The following is a 19,170-nucleotide window of genomic DNA, read 5'->3' as shown; positions in this document are numbered from 1 at the left end:
GTGCTGAAATGAAATGGAAACAACACTACAGCAGAGGGGACCTATGGCTCTCAGGTTGGGCCCTAACCTGAGAGCTATAGTCTCCTTAAGAAACTCAGAACTAGATCACAAACTGCCTTCTTTATTCATAATCTGATGTCATGCCAAATTGGCTTACAAAAAGGAACGAAAACTGAACTGTGCTCCAAAATTACAATAGCAATACGAGAGTTTCAACAACCTATCTAAGGCTAAGGCCTCCATACTTATACAAAAACGATGATCCAAAAAGTGTCATTGATTTTAGGAGCTCGGCTGTCCAACTAGAGTTTAACTGCTGATCCTGTAGGATGGTCATAATTGCTGTTCCTGTAGAGCAGTTTATAACTGCTGTTCCTGTAGAACAGCTGGCTGCTTTTAAGCTCGGAGGGGAGATGGATTAGAGCTCGGAGTTCTTGGTGGGAATCACGAGGGATGTCCCTAGAACCGTGAACATCCTCTCCTAAAAACCAGCAGTGCCACCTCATTGTCTCCTTATCTCCTTTTTCGTTGTCTCTTGCTCCCTTTTAATGCCAAAACCTGGAATCACAATGCATTAGTCACGTAGATAGAGTGCCTACCCTTCTTCCTACAAACAACATGAATAAACTAAGAAATGCATGCATAAGCAATAAAAAATGAATGGTTTGAGCAAGTATAATAGGCCAAAATGAGCCCAAATTGTACCAAAATTGGGGCTCATCATCACCCCCCAGCTGAACCATTTGCTCATCCTTGAGCAATTTTGCCCCGGCTCCTTGTCCTTGGCCGAGAGCTGGGGCCCAGAACCTGCTCCTTCTTCTCTATTTTTGGGGCCTCTGTTTTCTCTGCCTCAGGTGGAGACGAGGGTGGTGCTTCTTCCCCCTTTTTCATTTCCTTGAGCCGGGCTTCAGAAGGCGACTGGCCTATTTTCCGCGTCCAGGAAGTGACTTTTGGGCTTCCCTTCTCAGGGGTGGCCTGTGTTTTAGAGGGAGTTCTTGTACTGGGTGAAGTAGGGATGTCTCCTGAAGTGGGTTGGCTGCTGGGTGGAGGCTGCGACTTGTCTGTTTTCATTCTCTGACTCCTCCTTGCTTCGGAAGGTAGAGGGATCTCCCTCTCTCTCTTTTCTTTGGGTTTTGCCGGTGTGTTGAGGGCAGCCAGTGCCGCTGCCGCCTCCTTTTCGAGGATGCTAGACTTCTCTTTCTTGTGCTTTGCTCTCTCAGAGCTCCTTGTAGAGGGTCCCTCCTCCTTTGGTTTCGGGCTTCCTGCAGAAGACCCTTCCTTGACCGGTTTTGGGCTCCCTGCAGGAGCATCTTCCTTAGCTCTTGGGCTCCCCGTAGGAGCCTTTTCTTTTAGCACGTCTGGGCTTCCTGCAGGAGCTTTTCCTTTTTCTTTCGGGCTTCCTGTAGAAGCTTTTTCCTTTAGCAGTTTTGGGCTTCCTGTAGAAGCCTTTTCTTGAATTTTTGGGCTTCCTATAGAAGCCTTTGTCTTTGTTTCCAGACTTCCTGTAGAAGTCTGTTCCTTAGTGATTTTCGGGCTTCCTGTAGAAGACCCTACTTTGTCCACTTTCGGCCCTCCTGTAGAAGACTTCGTCTGCTTTCCTGTAGGTGTTGTTCTTGGGCTTCCTGTAGAAGCCTGCGTTTGTTTCCCTGTAGATGCAACTGTCACCACCTTTTCTTGCTTGGCTGCATGGATTTTGCTTTTGGCTTTGACTGCAGGAGCTGACGAGGTGCTTGGGCTGACAGGGACCACCTCCGCTTTGTCCATTCTGCTCTTCATCCTCTGTTCTCTTGCTGTTAAAACAGGTGTGTCACCCTCCTCTTCGTCTTCCTTTTCTTCTTGCTTCCTCTTTTGTTCCTCCCTCTGCACCGTGGCAGGGGTCTTCGGACCTGGTTTCCTCTTTTCTTTGGCCACTGCCTCTTTGTCTTCACTGCTGGAGGAGCCACTATCTTCGACCAGCATTTTGATGTCCCCATCTCGTGTTAGATTTCTAAATGACTCCCAGGAGAGGGGAACTTTATAGGAGTGCAGTGCATCCTCTACAAGCAACTTGATCAGCCCATGGTGTGCCACCTGATCTGGGACGCCACCCTTCAGCTTCGTAGCACATTCCATTAAAGATTGCAACATGAAATAAGGAATGCTTAATTTCTTTTCTACAGGAAGCTCACTTCGGTGCCTTAATTCGTTCAGCAATCGGAAATGGTACCCGTAGACGATGCTATAGCGCCCCTCACATGTAATATATTTCATAATCTGTAAGCTGACCTCGTTCCAAGGTGGTGTCAAACTATTCCTTCGTACTCCATTCTTATCCTCGGAGAATTCTTCCTCAGGTGGAAAGAATTCCTTCTTTGCTTGCTGGCTCTGTTTTCGTTCTTCTTTATCCCACGGGAGACCCATAGGAAGCTCAGTGATTCTACTGATGGACTGCGGGGTTATCTTGAGGCTTAGGCCTCTGAAATTGACTGTGGCCAGCACCTTGGATTTTGGCCTCAGGGCCTGCAAGAATTCCTCGGCCACTTCCTCATCGTACCCCTGCAACTTATCACAAAAAGGCATCCATTGTGCCCTGGTAAAGAGATCTACCACTGCTGGATTTCTCCTTAATGCATTCGAATCAGTGGGCTCTCGCCTGATAAACCCACCAGGCATGATGAACACAGTGGTTTTGACCAAAGGCGGTAGATACAAAGGAAATTCGGTCTTATAGACAGAGCATGCAATGAATTCACAGACCACAGTCTAATTATACTGCTATCCTGTAGAAGCGATAGTATAGGCACGACAATCCAATATTTTTTTATGACCAGACTGTGAATAATGACCTTGCCACCTTTGAAAACCAATTGCGGAAGGAGTTTCAGGGTTACCTCTTTTCCGCCACCTTTTTTACGTGAAGACTTCACCTTCCTGTAGAGACTGCTTTCCTGTAGATACTGCTTCCTGTAGGACTGCGTTCCTGTAGAAACTGTTCCTGTAGGAGCAGTGCGCAGACTTCGGGGGGAGCTATAGTTGGACAGCGGTCGAGAGGTGCCTTACCAGAGTTCAGGTAGCCGAGAGCTTGGCGTATCAACATGCAGAGGTAATCAGAGGAGCTACTCGAGTTTTGAAGTGAGGTTGATGGATATACACGCTTAATCGAGCCGATTAGATTTTGAATCGGCGCAGCTCGTGGCGCGGGGGGTGAGCTGTCCCCGCCGGACCGTTGGGTGACGTCACCCATCATCTGCCTGCACATTCGCTTGCTGCCGCATTCATTCCCACAGATCTGCCGACGCCCTTTTCGGTTAAACTCGTTTCACGGTTGACGGGACTAATCTTCACGTGCGTGCTACGTGTGTCTTTTGTCGTGGCTGCCACCTCATCATCTGACTATCCCTTCACTAGCCGATGTGGCCAGTCAACTGGCCTTACGGCCGCTCAACCATTCACCTTTATGCCATGCAAAACAAATCAAAGTAATATCCATGCGATTTGATGGAGAGAAGGATTAGAACACTTACCTGCGCGCGGCTGCACCTGATTTCCAGTTTGTGGACGATGGATTTACCTGCTGCACGCGGCTTACACAGACCCGGAGGCACATGGCTACCGGTTGCTGACGCTGGAGTGGATGGTTTTGCGTTCATGCGCCCGTGTTTTATCTCGGATGGCGGTGCTGTGGACGGTATTCACTCGAGCAGGTTGAACTGTTACAGGATCCCCGCGAGGGGTCTTGTCACAGTCCCTTCTCCTTGGGTGCATGCTGCATGCTGGCGGTTCTGGCTTCTCGATCACGATCCCAGCGCTTCTGATGCATAACGTGGATGTGGTATGGCTCTCGGTGCTTGGTTTTTCTTTGACAGATATTTTTTCACGAGAACTCATTGCTTTGTTGTGCTGCTGCAGGGATCTTGGTTGCATGGCGACGAGGATGGTGGAGCAAGATAATAGCAATGTTCAGGGGTGCCATCAGTGGCATGCATGCATTCAATCCACTCCTCAGTCGCTAGATCTTCATTTGAAACACATTTCGGCCGTCGCAACCTTCTACAGGAAGTTTCCTGTAGAGCACAGAGCTTCCTGTAGAAGTTTTGCACTTTCCTGTAGAAGATCCGCGTCTTCCTGTAGGAAGACTGTCTGTTCCTGTAGAAAACTGTATCTTCCTGTAGAAGATCCGAATCGTGATAAAAATTGCACATACCTTGAAAAACATTGTTATTCTTGGAGGAGGTGTTGATGACATCCTTTGATAGCATGATGAAGGCCCCTGGCTCGGAGTGGAGAGGCTTCTTCTCCTCCATAGAACATCTGCATGCAAAACTTTTATTGTGCTTATTGTTTTTTTCTTTTTTCTCTCTTTTTTTTTTTTTTTTTGAAAAGATTGCAGGGGCGCCCCAAAGAGGTTTTCACCCTTGCTACCTGCCCTGAGCGCCTCAAAGAGGTTTTCACTCAAGGATCTTTTTTAAACTTTCTTCTTCTTTTTTTTTTTTTTTGAAAGACAATAGGAGCGCCTCAATGAGGTTTTCACCCCTACTGCCTGCCTTGGGCGCCTCAGAGAGGTTTTCACCCAAGGATCTTTATTTTTTCCTCTCTTTTTTCTCTTTTTTTTTTTTTTTTTTTTTTCCTCTTCAGGGTATGCCCAAAGTGGAGGCAGAACCCTTCTCTATGACCAAAACAGATTTCTCCATAGTGCTGATAAACTCTTGTCTTGAGAGAGGTCTTCTGTAGATCTTCAATCGGTGCCCATTGACAAGCATGGGAATGGCTTCCTCATCAATGGTTCGAATGAGGACAGATCCATTGTCATGGCACTGCTCCACTACATATGGTCCTAGCCATCTGGTTCTCAACTTCCCCTTGAAATCTTTGAATCTGGAGTCATACAACAAAGCCCAATCTCCCGGCTGGAATTGCTTGTCATGGAGATGTTGGTCATGCCACACCTTTCTCTGAAGTTGAACCACTTCTGAGTGAAGGAGGGCCTGCATGCGGTGCTCATCCAGTCCATTCAACTGCAATAACCTTTCTTGCTGTGCATGGCTGAGATCTAGGTCCAGCTGAGCTGCCATCCTCAAAGTGTTATACTCAAACTCAATGGACAACAAAGCTTTCTTCCCATAGACCAGCTCATAAGGTGTGAAGCCGGTGGTGGTCTTCCAAGTGGTGTTGTAAGCCCATGTGGCCTCAACCAGGCGATCTGCCCAGTCCTTTCTGCTGCTGCTCACCACTTTGGTCAAGATCCCTTCTAATGCTCTATTGGTGACTTCCACCTGCCCATTTGCTTGAGGGTGATAGGGGGTGGAAGTCCTGTGCTTGATCTTGTGATGAGCTAGAAGATCTTTAATCAAGTTGGATGTGAACTGGCTCCCCTGATCGGTCACCAGCTCTCTTGGGTAGCCAAACTTGTAGAAGATGTTCTCTCTTAAGAACTCGACCACCTTCTCTTCTGTTGCTGCTTTGATTGCTTTAGTCTCTGTCCACTTTGTCAAGTAGTCAGTACACACAATGATGTAGGATCTCTGCCTCGAAGAGGGATTGATTGGGCCCACAAAGTCCATGCCCCACTTCTCAAATGGCTCAAGAGTCACTTGAGGTTGGAGAGGCATCTCATCCCTTTGGGTCGGTTTCCCCATTCTTTGGCATTGGTCACACTGGCTGACATATCTTCTGACATCTTGATGAAGTGTGGGCCAATAGTAGCCTGCCTGCAGGATCTTGAAGGCAGTTCTCTTTGCTGCAAAATGTCCTCCACAAGGCCCATCATGACAGGTGAGGAGGATGTCAAAGACTTCCTCCTCCCTTACACAATGCCTTAAGATCTGATCAGGGCCAAGCTTGAACAGGTTGCCCCCGATCCAAGTGAATGAGGCACTTTTTCTGATGATTTTGCTCTTCTCTTTTGAAGAGAGGTGCGGAGGGAACTGAGCTGAAACAAGGTAGTTTGCTATATCAGCAAACCATGGAGAGAGTACTGAGATAGCAAACAGATGCTCATCAGGCATCTGGTCATCCACCGTCCCATCTTCACCTGCAGACAAATCCAATCTAGATAAAAAGTCAGCAACAACATTCTCTCTACCTGGTTTATCAACAATGGTTAGATCAAACTGCTGCAATAAAAGTAACCATCTAATAATACGAGCATTCACATCTGGTTTATTCATCAAATATCTAATAGCAGCATGGTTAGTATGTACAAATGTTTGATACCCGGTAATGTAATGACGGAACTTGTTTAGTGCATGGACTACAGCTAAGAACTCTTTCTCGGTTACAGTGTAATTCAGCTCTGCTTTGGACAAGTTTTTGCTAACGAAGTAAATGGCATATGGAAGTTTTTGCTCAACTTGTCCTAAGGCTGCACCTATGGCTTTGTTCGAGGCATCAGTGTGGATGTGGAAAGGTAGGGCCCAGTTTGGACCTCTCAAGATTGGTGCTGACACCAACTTGTCCTTTAACTCATTCAAACTCTTCTGACAATCGTCAGTCCACTTAAACTCCACATCCTTTGCCAACAGGCCAAACAATGGCGAGGCGAGCTTGCTGAAGTCCTTAATGAATCTCCTGTAGTATCCTGCTAATCCCAAGAAACTCCTAACATCCCTTACCTTTTGTGGAGGTGGAACCTTCTTGATTAGAGCAATTTTGTTAGGATCCACCTGTAATCCTTGGCTAGAGATGGTATGGCCTAGCACGGTCCCTTCAGTCATCAGGAATTCACATTTTTCGGGACTGAGGGATAGGTTCATCTCAATGCATTTGGTTAGGACTTTCCCCAGGTTGGACAATGCTTCCTGGAAGTTGGCCCCATAAGGAGTAAAGTCATCCATGTATATTTCCACTGCATCATGGACCAACTCCGAGAAGATGCTCAAGACAGCTCTCTGAAAAGTAGCAGGAGCATTGCATAGCCCAAAGGGAAGGACTCGGTAGGCAAAGGTACCCCAAGGACAAGTGAAGGTGGTCTTATCTTGGTCTTCCGGGCTGATTTGGATTTGATTGTACCCGCTAAACCCATCCAGGAAAGAGAAGAACTTCTTTCCTGCCAGTCCATCCAACACTTGATCTATGAAAGGTAGAGGGAAGTGGTCTTTTTTGGTAGCTTTGTTCAGCTCACGGTAATCTACACAGATCCTCCACTTCCCATTCTTCTTGGGAACCAACACTAGAGGGGACACCCATTCACTATCTGAGATGGGGTAGATGAATCTGGCATCCAACAGTTTTTGCAATTCTTCCTTGACAATGTCTTTAAGGGCTGGATTCATTCTCCTCTGAGGTTGCCTAACCGGTTTACAGTCCTCTTTGATGTATATATGATGAGTACAGACCGAGGGATGGACTCCTTTCATCTCCTTATAGCTCCAAGCAAAAGCATCTAGGTGGCTGGCCAACAGGTTGCACAACTCCTTTTCCTGAGAAGGAGATAGGGAGGAGCTGATTTTCAATGCTCTCTCAGGGTCGAACTCCACATTCTTAACTCTGGGAGTGACAGGGTTGGTTGTACAAAGATCCACTAAGGTGCTAGCTTGGGCATCCTCCACCAATTTTTCTAAAGGTAGGGCACTGGTAGGTGGGTTTTGGATCAAGTTCTCGATCAAATCATCCTCGGTTGGGGGATTTCTTCTATTGGTTTCTATGGTACAGAGAGGTGCTGAATACACCTCGTCTTCTTCTCCTTCTTCCAACCAGAGTGGTAAGTCATGCTCCAAAGAGGGTTGGGCAGGAGGGTATAGGACAAGTTGTTTGGACATAGGACCATTTTTGATGGTCATATTTCCGGCACGACAACTGATATAGGCATCTGCAGTGGCTAACCAAGGCCTTCCCAAAATGAGGGGATATCCAGTAAGCTTTGCCTTTGGTTGCAGAACCAGGAAGTCTGCAGGATACTCCCAAGAGTCAATAGAGACCAAGACATCCTCCACAATCCCTTCGGGAGTCACAGTGGAGCGATCTGCTAATTGCAGTACTGTCGAGGTCTTCCTCAAGGAACCTTGAAGATTGAGCTTGAGCATGGTATCCCTGGTCATTACATTAATGGCAGCCCCCAGATCAATCAGGGTGTGGGGTATGATGGTGCCATTGATGTGGACATCTACTACAGGACTTCCAGGATCTAAGTACTTTGGGCAGATGACTTGTCCTAGCATAAGGTCAGACAGTTGTCCTATGACATTGATAGTTGAAGCATCTTTCTTCCGTCTGCCTGGATGTTTGAAACACTTCTCCTTAACCAGCTTGTTATAGATTGGCACGTCCTTGATGGCTTGGAGGAGTGGGATTTTTACACACAACTGCTTGAGCTCACCCAAAAGCTCATCTTCTTCTGGGTTAGGTTGTGTGGTGGCTGTTAGTCTCTCAGGAAAGGGTGGAATAGGCTTTGGTTCACTTTCCTGATGGTCTTCCTCTTCCTCTGGGGAGGAGGTTGGCGATCTCGAAGAGTCTTTCCAGATCTAAGATTGATCTCCTAGATCTCCACAGCATAGGTAGGGCATGAGGTCTCCCCAGTATATACCTGCTGAGCCTGTCTATTGTTGGGGTTCGGGTTTGGTTGAGCAGGCATTTGAGGTTGCCTTGGAGGAGCAGGAGGTAATGGTTGTGGCTGAACTGGAGGTGGAGGCAGAATGGCGGGAGGAGTGTTGTACTGGGGCCTCCACCCCGACTGAGGAGCACTCCACTGAGGCTGTGACTGGGCATGTGAGTGATATGAGTGAGTAGTGGGTTGAGTAGGATACTGAGGTGGATAAGACCATGGAGGAGGCATGGACCATGAAGGATGAGCAGGGGGACCCCAGGAAGGCATAGGAGTTGACTGGTTGGGGTTGTAATAAGCTTGAGATGCCCCTTGCATCCCCTGCTGATAAGGTCTAGATCCTTGAGGCCTCCTTTGGTTGATGAAGTAGAGAGGTTCAGTGGGGGCTTCGGTTCCTTGGTACATGGCTTTAAACCCAGGTAAGGTTGGACACTGATTTGTTGGGTGGTCCTCCTCACAAACGAAACACACTTCAACCGAATGCAATGGACATTCGTTCTTAGGGTGTCTTCTGGTGCACCTAGGACAGAAGACAGCTAAGGCTCTCTCAGCTTCTTCTTTCTTCTGCTGGATCCTGAATGTGTCCAGCTGCATGGCAATGGTCTGTCTCACCTCACTCTTAAGATCTTCTAATTGGTTTGTAAACTCATGTTTGGAGAAAGGGACACCAGTGGAGAGGAGATTTCCTCTACCTCGTTTTCTAGCTGCCCTGGAATGATTTCGAAACACAGTCTTGATGTCCTCATAAGGCAGTTGGTAAATGTCCCCCCCAGCTAACATGTGAAGGGTGTCTAAGAGATCTTCAGGGACTCCTCGGAGTAGAACCAACTTGAGGGATTCAGGGTCAAGTGTGCACCTGGCCCGTTTATAGCTAAGTTGGAACCTCTCCTCATAATCCTCTAAAGACTCATCATTCCCCATGGTCATTCGAAAGATTTCTCCCTTGGTTTCCTTGGACCTACAATAATCCCTATACTTGGTATTGAAGGCTTGCTGCATCTGAGCCCAAGTAGCGATGCTATTCCCAGGTAATCCCATGACCAACGTAGTGCTGCATCCTTAAGAGTGGAAGGGAAAAGCTTCAGCTTTTGCTCATCTTCAGTATAGTCATAGGTTCTACAGAGGACAACAAACTCAAATAGGAAGGTATCAGGATCCTCAGTGGTCAGTCCATGGAAGTGAGGCAAAGCAGAGGGGCTAATGTTTTTCATTTTCATCTCTCCATTGGTCTCTCGGATGGGGAAAGCTCCTTCTATTCTCTCATCTTCTCTATTGTCAACCATAGCTTCGGATGGAGTGGTCTCTAACTCTTCTTCTTCTATAGGGTCTTGGTATATCTCAGGATGTTCACCTATAGGTTCCTCTGGGTCACTGTCACCAAAGAAGAGAGAAGGGTGACTCAGTGATGTAGTGGGGGTGTTTGGTAGGAATTTGCCTGATCTATCTCGGTTCCTACGAGGCATGAAATGGAAAGGACTTTTCTTTTTTGATTGCTTTTGCCTTTTCTTTGGTACCTGCAAAACTGAAACAAAGTGATCTACAACTAACTATATTGCTCAAATGAAATTGCAGAATTGGAAAGCTAATCTAGGAAAGCAAGAAAAATTAGTCTAGGAAAGCAAGAAATATTAATCTAGGAAAGCAGGAAATATTAGTCTATGAAAGCAGGAAATGCTAATCTATGAAAGCAAGAAATACTAAGCTATGAAAGCAGGAAATGCTAATCTAGGAAAGCAGGAAATGCTAATCTATGAAAGCAGGAAATGCTAATCTAGGAAAGCAGGAAATGCTAAGCTACTTTTGCAGAATAGAAATGAAATAAACTACTGAGCAGAAGTAAGAGTACGAAAGTAGAAGAAAAGCAACAATTACTAATACTCTGACGCTTCCCCGGCAACGGCGCCAAAAAGATGGTGGGCTCCAGTATTGTAGCAATAATGCTACAACTCCTGGGGCTTCCTGTCTCTCATTTTATCAACCCGGTAGTTCGTACAAACTTGGAAGCGACGGTGCTATATGCACAAGTACTAGCTCTTGTCGCAGCTGTCACTTGGTCAGCTGGCACAAGTCCGCTAGGGCTCAAGCCAACTTCTATAGGCTCTCAGAAGAAGCTTGCTAATTGATGGACGAAAGCTATTCTCAAAGGAAAACTACTCTACTTGACAAAATGGACTGAAAGCAAATCAAAGCATGTAAACCTAGGAAACCCTAATTTAACTAGTCTAACCTCTACAATGCAAGAAATGTGAATGAAACTTCTACCAATGCTGCTGTTACCTCTAATAAGTGCAAATGCATGGATCTAAACTACTTGCATCATGAAAGATATGTTTTTGTATTTTTCCTTTAAGTGTGTGGAATGATTGTGATCTTGTGCTAACTAGGGTTTGGTTGTGCAGATGGGATGGAGAAGGAAGGAAAGCGTGGGACAGGTTGGGGAGGCTAGGAGAGGTCCCTAAGGATCCTTAGCATCCATCCACAGAGGTTCCTCGCATTCAGATGCTCAGCAACCGAGAGAGTGGCCTCCTACAGGATGGCTGTGGAGGATCCTACAGGATACTCTGTTTTCTACAGGATGTCTACAAATGGCTACAGGATGACCTACCGTGAGTGTTTGGAGTGATGGAGGAGTAATGGAATGGTAGGGGGAGATGTGTAAGGTAGGAATGAGGCTGGTGATGGCTGTAGAAGTGGAGGAATAGGATAGGGAGTGAATGTAAGGAGTAGGTTGGAAGATAGAGGGCTAGGTCAATGAAAGGGCTAGAGAATGGAAGTACGTGAGGAGTGAAAGACTTTGGGAGATAACAGAGCGGAGCAGGGGTCGAAGATGTGTGTGCATGCGTGATCAAGATGGAGAATGAAGTAATGGAATGAGAGAAAGCAGTGTAAATGGAACAAATGCTTATGACTGTCACCAAACCGAAATTGCATTAACCTAAACTACCTGTGCCGTGAATTCACTGAACAGCAATCCAAAACGTGAAGAGAAAGGTGTATGAAGTTGTGATGAAGGTGTGTGGTGCAGGTGTGAATGACAAGGAAGCATCTAACATAACGTGACTGTGTTTGCAGCAATCATGGAATAAAGAAATGCGTATTTTTGGTGGCTAGTCATGGACTGCACTCCAATCCCAGATGAGACGGCAGTGAGCCTTAACAACCTTTTTGTTGGAGCTCCAATCGATTATATCTATCCTCTGCTACACTACGCAAGTGGAAACAAATTCACCATAAGCAACTCCTATCTAACTCATGAAAAAGACCAACTTAACAACCTGTAATTCGAATTGCATGTGCAAATGAAAAGCTCAAAGTGCTGAAATGAAATGGAAACAACACTACAGCAGAGGGGACCTATGGCTCTCAGGTTGGGCCCTAACCTGAGAGCTATAGTCTCCTTAAGAAACTCAGAACTAGATCACAAACTGCCTTCTTTATTCATAATCTGATGTCATGCCAAATTGGCTTACAAAAAGGAACGAAAACTGAACTGTGCTCCAAAATTACAATAGCAATACGAGAGTTTCAACAACCTATCTAAGGCTAAGGCCTCCATACTTATACAAAAACGATGATCCAACAAGTGTCCTTGATTTTAGGAGCTCGGCTGTCCAATTAGAGTTTAATTGCTGATCCTGTAGGATGGTCATAATTGCTGTTCCTGTAGAGCAGTTTATAACTGCTGTTCCTGTAGAACAGCTGGCTGCTTTTAAGCTCGGAGGGGAGATGGATTAGAGCTCGGAGTTCTTGGTGGGAATCACGAGGGATGTCCCTAGAACCGTGAACATCCTCTCCTAAAAACCAGCAGTGCCACCTCATTGTCTCCTTATCTCCTTTTTCGTTGTCTCTTGCTCCCTTTTAATGCCAAAACCTGGAATCACAATGCATTAGTCACGTAGATAGAGTGCCTACCCTTCTTCCTACAAACAACATGAATAAACTAAGAAATGCATGCATAAGCAATAAAAAATGAATGGTTTGAGCAAGTAGAATAGGCCAAAATGAGCCCAAATTGTACCAAAATTGGGGCTCATCATCACCCCCCAGCTGAACCATTTGCTCATCCTTGAGCAATTTTGCCCCGGCTCCTTGTCCTTGGCCGAGAGCTGGGGCCCAGAACTTGCTCCTTCTTTTCTATTTTTGGGGCCTCTGTTTTCTCTGCCTCAGGTGGAGACGAGGGTGGTGCTTCTTCCCCCTTTTTCATTTCCTTGAGCCGGGCTTCAGAAGGCGACTGGCCTATTTTCCGCATCCAGGAAGTGACTTTTGGGCTTCCCTTCTCAGGGGTGGCCTGTGTTTTAGAGGGAGTTCTTGTACTGGGTGAAGTAGGGATGTCTCCTGAAGTGGGTTGGCTGCTGGGTGGAGGCTGCGACTTGTCTGTTTTCATTCTCTGACTCCTCCTTGCTTCGGAAGGTAGAGGGATCTCCCTCTCTCTCTTTTCTTTGGGTTTTACTGGTGTGTTGAGGGCAGCCAGTGCCGCTGCCGCCTCCTTTTCGAGGATGCTAGACTTCTCTTTCTTGTGCTTTGCTCTCTCAGAGCTCCTTGTAGAGGGTCCCTCCTCCTTTGGTTTCGGGCTTCCTGCAGAAGACCCTTCCTTGACCGGTTTTGGGCTCCCTGCAGGAGCATCTTCCTTAGCTCTTGGGCTCCCCATAGGAGCCTTTTCTTTTAGCACGTCTGGGCTTCCTGCAGGAGCTTTTCCTTTTTCTTTCGGGCTTCCTGTAGAAGCTTTTTCCTTTAGCAGTTTTGGGCTTCCTGTAGAAGCCTTTTCTTGAATTTTTGGGCTTCCTGTAGAAGCCTTTGTCTTTGTTTCCAGACTTCCTGTAGAAGTCTGTTCCTTAGTGATTTTCGGGCTTCCTGTAGAAGACCCTACTTTGTCCACTTTCGGCCCTCCTGTAGAAGACTTCGTCTGCTTTCCTGTAGGTGTTGTTCTTGGGCTTCCTGTAGAAGCCTGCGTTTGTTTCCCTGTAGATGCAACTGTCACCACCTTTTCTTGCTTGGCTGCATGGATTTTGCTTTTGGCTTTGACTGCAGGAGCTGACGAGGTGCTTGGGCTGACAGGGACCACCTCCGCTTTGTCCATTCTGCTCTTCATCCTCTGTTCTCTTGCTGTTAAAACAGGTGTGTCACCCTCCTCTTCGTCTTCCTTTTCTTCTTGCTTCCTCTTTTGTTCCTCCCTCTGCACTGTGGCAGGGGTCTTCGGACCTGGTTTCCTCTTTTCTTTGGCCACTGCCTCTTTGTCTTCACTGCTGGAGGAGCCACTATCTTCGACCAGCATTTTGATGTCCCCATCTCGTGTTAGATTTCTAAATGACTCCCAGGAGAGGGGAACTTTATAGGAGTGCAGTGCATCCTCTACAAGCAACTTGATCAGCCCATGGTGTGCCACCTGATCTGGGACGCCACCCTTCAGCTTCGTAGCACATTCCATTAAAGATTGCAACAGGAAATAAGGAATGCTTAATTTCTTTTCTACAGGAAGCTCACTTCGGTGCCTTAATTCGTTCAGCAATCGGAAATGGTACCCGTAGACGATGCTATAGCGCCCCTCACATGTAATATATTTCATAATCTGTAAGCTGACCTCGTTCCAAGGTGGTGTCAAACTGTTCCTTCGTACTCCATTCTTATCCTCGGAGAATTCTTCCTCAGGTGGAAATAATTCCTTCTTTGCTTGCTGGCTCTGTTTTCGTTCTTCTTTATCCCACGGGAGACCCATAGGAAGCTCAGTGATTCTACTGATGGACTGCGGGGTTATCTTGAGGCTTAGGCCTCTGAAATTGACTGTGGCCAGCACCTTGGATTTTGGCCTCAGGGCTTGCAAGAATTCCTCGGCCACTTCCTCATCGTACCCCTGCAACTTATCACAAAAAGGCATCCATTGTGCCTTGGTAAAGAGATCTACCACTGCTGGATTTCTCCTTAATGCATTCGAATCAGTGGGCTCTCGCCTGATAAACCCACCAGGCATGATGAACACGGTGGTTTTGACCAAAGGCGGTAGATACAAAGGAAATTCGGTCTTATAGACAGAGCATGCAATGAATTCACAGACCACAGTCTAATTATACTGCTATCCTGTAGAAGCGATAGTATAGGCACGGCAATCCAATATTTTTTTATGACCAGACTGTGAATAATGACCTTGCCACCTTTGAAAACCAATTGCGGAAGGAGTTTCAGGGTTACCTCTTTTCCGCCACCTTTTTTACGTGAAGACTTCACCTTCCTGTAGAGACTGCTTTCCTGTAGATACTGCTTCCTGTAGGACTGCGTTCCTGTAGAAACTGTTCCTGTAGGAGCAGTGCGCAGACTTCGGGGGGAGCTATAGTTGGACAGCGGTCGAGAGGTGCCTTACCAGAGTTCAGGTAGCCGAGATCTTGGCGTATCAACATGCAGAGGTAATCAGAGGAGCTACTCGAGTTTTGAAGTGAGGTTGATGGATATACACGCTTAATCGAGCCGATTAGATTTTGAATCGGCGCAACTCGTGGCGCGGGGGGTGAGCTCTCCCCGCCGGACCGTTGGGTGACGTCACCCATCATCCGCCTGCACATTCGCTTGCTGCCGCATTCATTCCCACAGATCTGCCGCCACCCTTTTCGGTTAAACTCGTTTCACGGTTGACGGGACTAATCTTCACGTGCGTGCTACGTGTGTCTTTTGTCGTGGCTGCCACCTCATCATCTGACTATCCCTTCACTAGCCGATGTGGCCAGTCAACTGGCCTTACGGCCGCTCAACCATTCACCTTTATGCCATGCAAAACAAATCAAAGTAATATCCATGCGATTTGATGGAGAGAAGGATTAGAACACATACCTGCGCGCGGCTGCACCTGATTTCCAGTTTGTGGACGATGGATTTACCTGCTGCACGCGGCTTACACAAACCCGGAGGCACATGGCTACCGGTTGCTGACGCTGGAGTGGATGGTTTTGCGTTCATGCGCCCGTGTTTTATCTCGGATGGCGGTGCTGTGGACGGTATTCACTCGAGCAGGTTAAACTGTTACAGGATCCCCGCGAGGGGTCTTGTCACAGTCCCTTCTCCTTGGGTGCATGCTGCATGCTGGCGGTTCTGGCTTCTCGATCACGATCCCAGCGCTTCTGATGCATAACGTGGATGTGGTATGGCTCTCGGTGCTTGGTTTTTCTTTGACAGATATTTTTTCACGAGAACTCATTGCTTTGTTGTGCTGCTGCAGGGATCTTGGTTGCATGGCGACGAGGATGGTGGAGCAAGATAATAGCAATGTTCAGGGGTGCCATCAGTGGCATGCATGCATTCAATCCACTCCTCAGTCGCTAGATCTTCATTTGAAACACATTTCGGCCGTCGCAACCTTCTACAGGAAGTTTCCTGTAGAGCACAGAGCTTCCTGTAGAAGTTTTGCACTTTCCTGTAGAAGATCCGCGTCTTCCTGTAGGAAGACTGTCTGTTCCTGTAGAAAACTGTATCTTCCTGTAGAAGATCCAAATCATGATAAAAATTGCACATACCTTGAAAAACATTGTTATTCTTGGAGGAGGTGTTGATGACATCCTTTGATAGCATGATGAAGGCCCCTGGCTCGGAGTGGAGAGGCTTCTTCTCCTCCATAGAACATCTGCATGCAAAACTTTTATTGTGCTTATTGTTTTTTTCTTTTTTCTCTCTTTTTTTTTTTTTTTTTGAAAAGATAGCAGGGGCGCCCCAAAGAGGTTTTCACCCTTGCTACCTGCCCTGAGCGCCTCAAAGAGGTTTTCACTCAAGGATCTTTTTTAAACTTTCTTCTTCTTTTTTTTTTTTTTTGAAAGACAATAGGAGCGCCTCAATGAGGTTTTCACCCCTACTGCCTGCCTTGGGCGCCTCAGAGAGGTTTTCACCCAAGGATCTTTATTTTTTCTCTCTTTTTTCTCTCTTTTTTTTTTTTTTTTTTCTTTTTTCCTCTTCAGGGTATGCCCAAAGTGGAGGCAGAACCCTTCTCTATGACCAAAACAGATTTCTCCATAGTGCTGATAAACTCTTGTCTTGAGAGAGGTCTTCTGTAGATCTTCAATCGGTGCCCATTGACAAGCATGGGAATGGCTTCCTCATCAATGGTTCGAATGAGGACAGATCCATTGTCATGGCACTGCTCCACTACATATGGTCCTAGCCATCTGGTTCTCAACTTCCCCTTGAAATCTTTGAATCTGGAGTCATACAACAAAGCCCAATCTCCCGGCTGGAATTGCTTGTCATGGAGATGTTGGTCATGCCACACCTTTCTCTGAAGTTGAACCACTTCTGAGTGAAGGAGGGCCTGCATGCGGTGCTCATCCAGTCCATTCAGCTGCAATAACCTTTCTTGCTGTGCATGGCTGAGATCTAGGTCCAGCTGAGCTGCCATCCTCAAAGTGTTATACTCAAACTCAATGGACAGCAAAGCTTTCTTCCCATAGACCAGCTCATAAGGTGTGAAGCCGGTGGTGGTCTTCCAAGTGGTGTTGTAAGCCCATGTGGCCTCAACCAGGCGATCTGCCCAGTCCTTTCTGCTGCTGCTCACCACTTTGGTCAAGATCCCTTCTAATGCTCTATTGGTAACTTCCACCTGCCCATTTGCTTGAGGGTGATAGGGGGTGGAAGTCCTGTGCTTGATCTTGTGATGAGCTAGAAGATCTTCAATCAAGTTGGATGTGAACTGGCTCCCCTGATCGGTCACCAGCTCTCTTGGGTAGCCAAACTTGTAGAAGATGTTCTCTCTTAAGAACTCGACCACCTTCTCTTCTGTTGCTGCTTTGATTGCTTTAGTCTCTGCCCACTTTGTCAAGTAGTCAGTACACACAATGATGTAGGATCTCTGCCTCGAAGAGGGATTGATTGGGCCCACAAAGTCCATGCCCCACTTCTCAAATGGCTCAAGAGTCACTTGAGGTTGGAGAGGCATCTCATCCCTTTGGGTCGGTTTCCCCATTCTTTGGCATTGGTCACACTGGTTGACATATCTTCTGACATCTTGATGAAGTGTGGGCCAATAGTAGCCTGCCTGCAGGATCTTGAAGGCAGTTCTCTTTGCTGCAAAATGTCCTCCACAAGGCCCATCATGACAGGTGAGGAGGATGTCAAAGACTTCCTCCTCCCTTACACAATGCCTTAAGATCTGATCAGGGCCAAGCTTGAACAGGTTGCCCCCGATCCAAGTGAATGAGGCACTTTTTCTGATGATTTTGCTCTTCTCTTTTGAAGAGAGGTGCGGAGGGAACTGAGCTGAAACAAGGTAGTTTGCTATATCAGCAAACCATGGAGAGAGTACTGAGATAGCAAACAGATGCTCATCAGGCATCTGGTCATCCACCGTCCCATCTTCACCTGCAGACAAATCCAATCTAGATAAAAAGTCAGCAACAACATTCTCTCTACCTGGTTTATCAACAATGGTTAGATCAAACTGCTGCAATAAAAGTAACCATCTAATAATACGAGCATTCACATCTGGTTTATTCATCAAATATCTAATAACAGCATGGTCAGTATGTACAAATGTTTGATACCCGGTAATGTAATGACGGAACTTGTTTAGTGCATGGACTACAGCTAAGAACTCTTTCTCGGTTACAGTGTAATTCAGCTCTGCTTTGGACAAGTTTTTGCTAACGAAGTAAATGGCATATGGAAGTTTTTGCTCAACTTGTCCTAAGGCTGCACCTATGGCTTTGTTCGAGGCATCAGTGTGGATGTGGAAAGGTAGGGCCCAGTTTGGACCTCTCAAGATTGGTGCTGACACCAACTTGCCCTTTAACTCATTCAAACTCTTCTGACAACCGTCAGTCCACTTAAACTCCACATCCTTTGCCAACAGGCCAAACAATGGCGAGGCGAGCTTGCTGAAGTCCTTAATGAATCTCCTGTAGTATCCTGCTAATCCCAAGAAACTCCTAACATCCCTTACCTTTTGTGGAGGTGGAACCTTCTTGATTAGAGCAATTTTGTTAGGATCCACCTGTAATCCTTGGCTAGAGATGGTATGGCCTAGCACGGTCCCTTCAGTCATCAGGAATTCACATTTTTCGGGACTGAGGGATAGGTTCATCTCAATGCATTTGGTTAGGACTTTCCCCAGGTTGGACAATGCTTCCTGGAAGTTGGCCCCATAAGGAGTAAAGTCATCCATGTATATTTCCACTGCATCATGGACCAACTCCGAGAAGATGCTCAAGACAGCTCTCTGAAAAGTAGCAGGAGCATTGCATAGCCCAAAGGGAAGGACTCGGTAGGCAAAGGTACCCCAAGGACAAGTGAAGGTGGTCTTATCTTGGTCTTCCGGGCTGATTTGGATTTGATTGTACCCGCTAAACACATCCAGGAAAGAGAAGAACTTCTTTCCTGCCAGTCCATCCAACACTTGATCTATGAAAGGTAGAGGGAAGTGGTCTTTTTTGGTAGCTTTGTTCAGCTCACGGTAATCTACACAGATCCTCCACTTCCCATTCTTCTTGGGAACCAACACTAGAGGGGACACCCATTCACTATCTGAGATGGGGTAGATGAATCCGGCATCCAACAGTTTTTGCAATTCTTCCTTGACAATGTCTTTAAGGGCTGGATTCATTCTCCTCTGAGGTTGCCTAACCGGTTTACAGTCCTCTTTGATGTATATATGATGAGTACAGACCGAGGGATGGACTCCTTTCATC

The sequence above is a fragment of the Pinus tabuliformis genome, chromosome J, assembly GCF_031772625.1.
Source record: "Pinus tabuliformis cultivar Carrire ecotype Pingquan chromosome J, CPIR1, whole genome shotgun sequence".
NCBI lineage: Eukaryota > Viridiplantae > Streptophyta > Pinopsida > Pinales > Pinaceae > Pinus > Pinus tabuliformis.
This window is presented reverse-complemented; position numbering follows the sequence as displayed.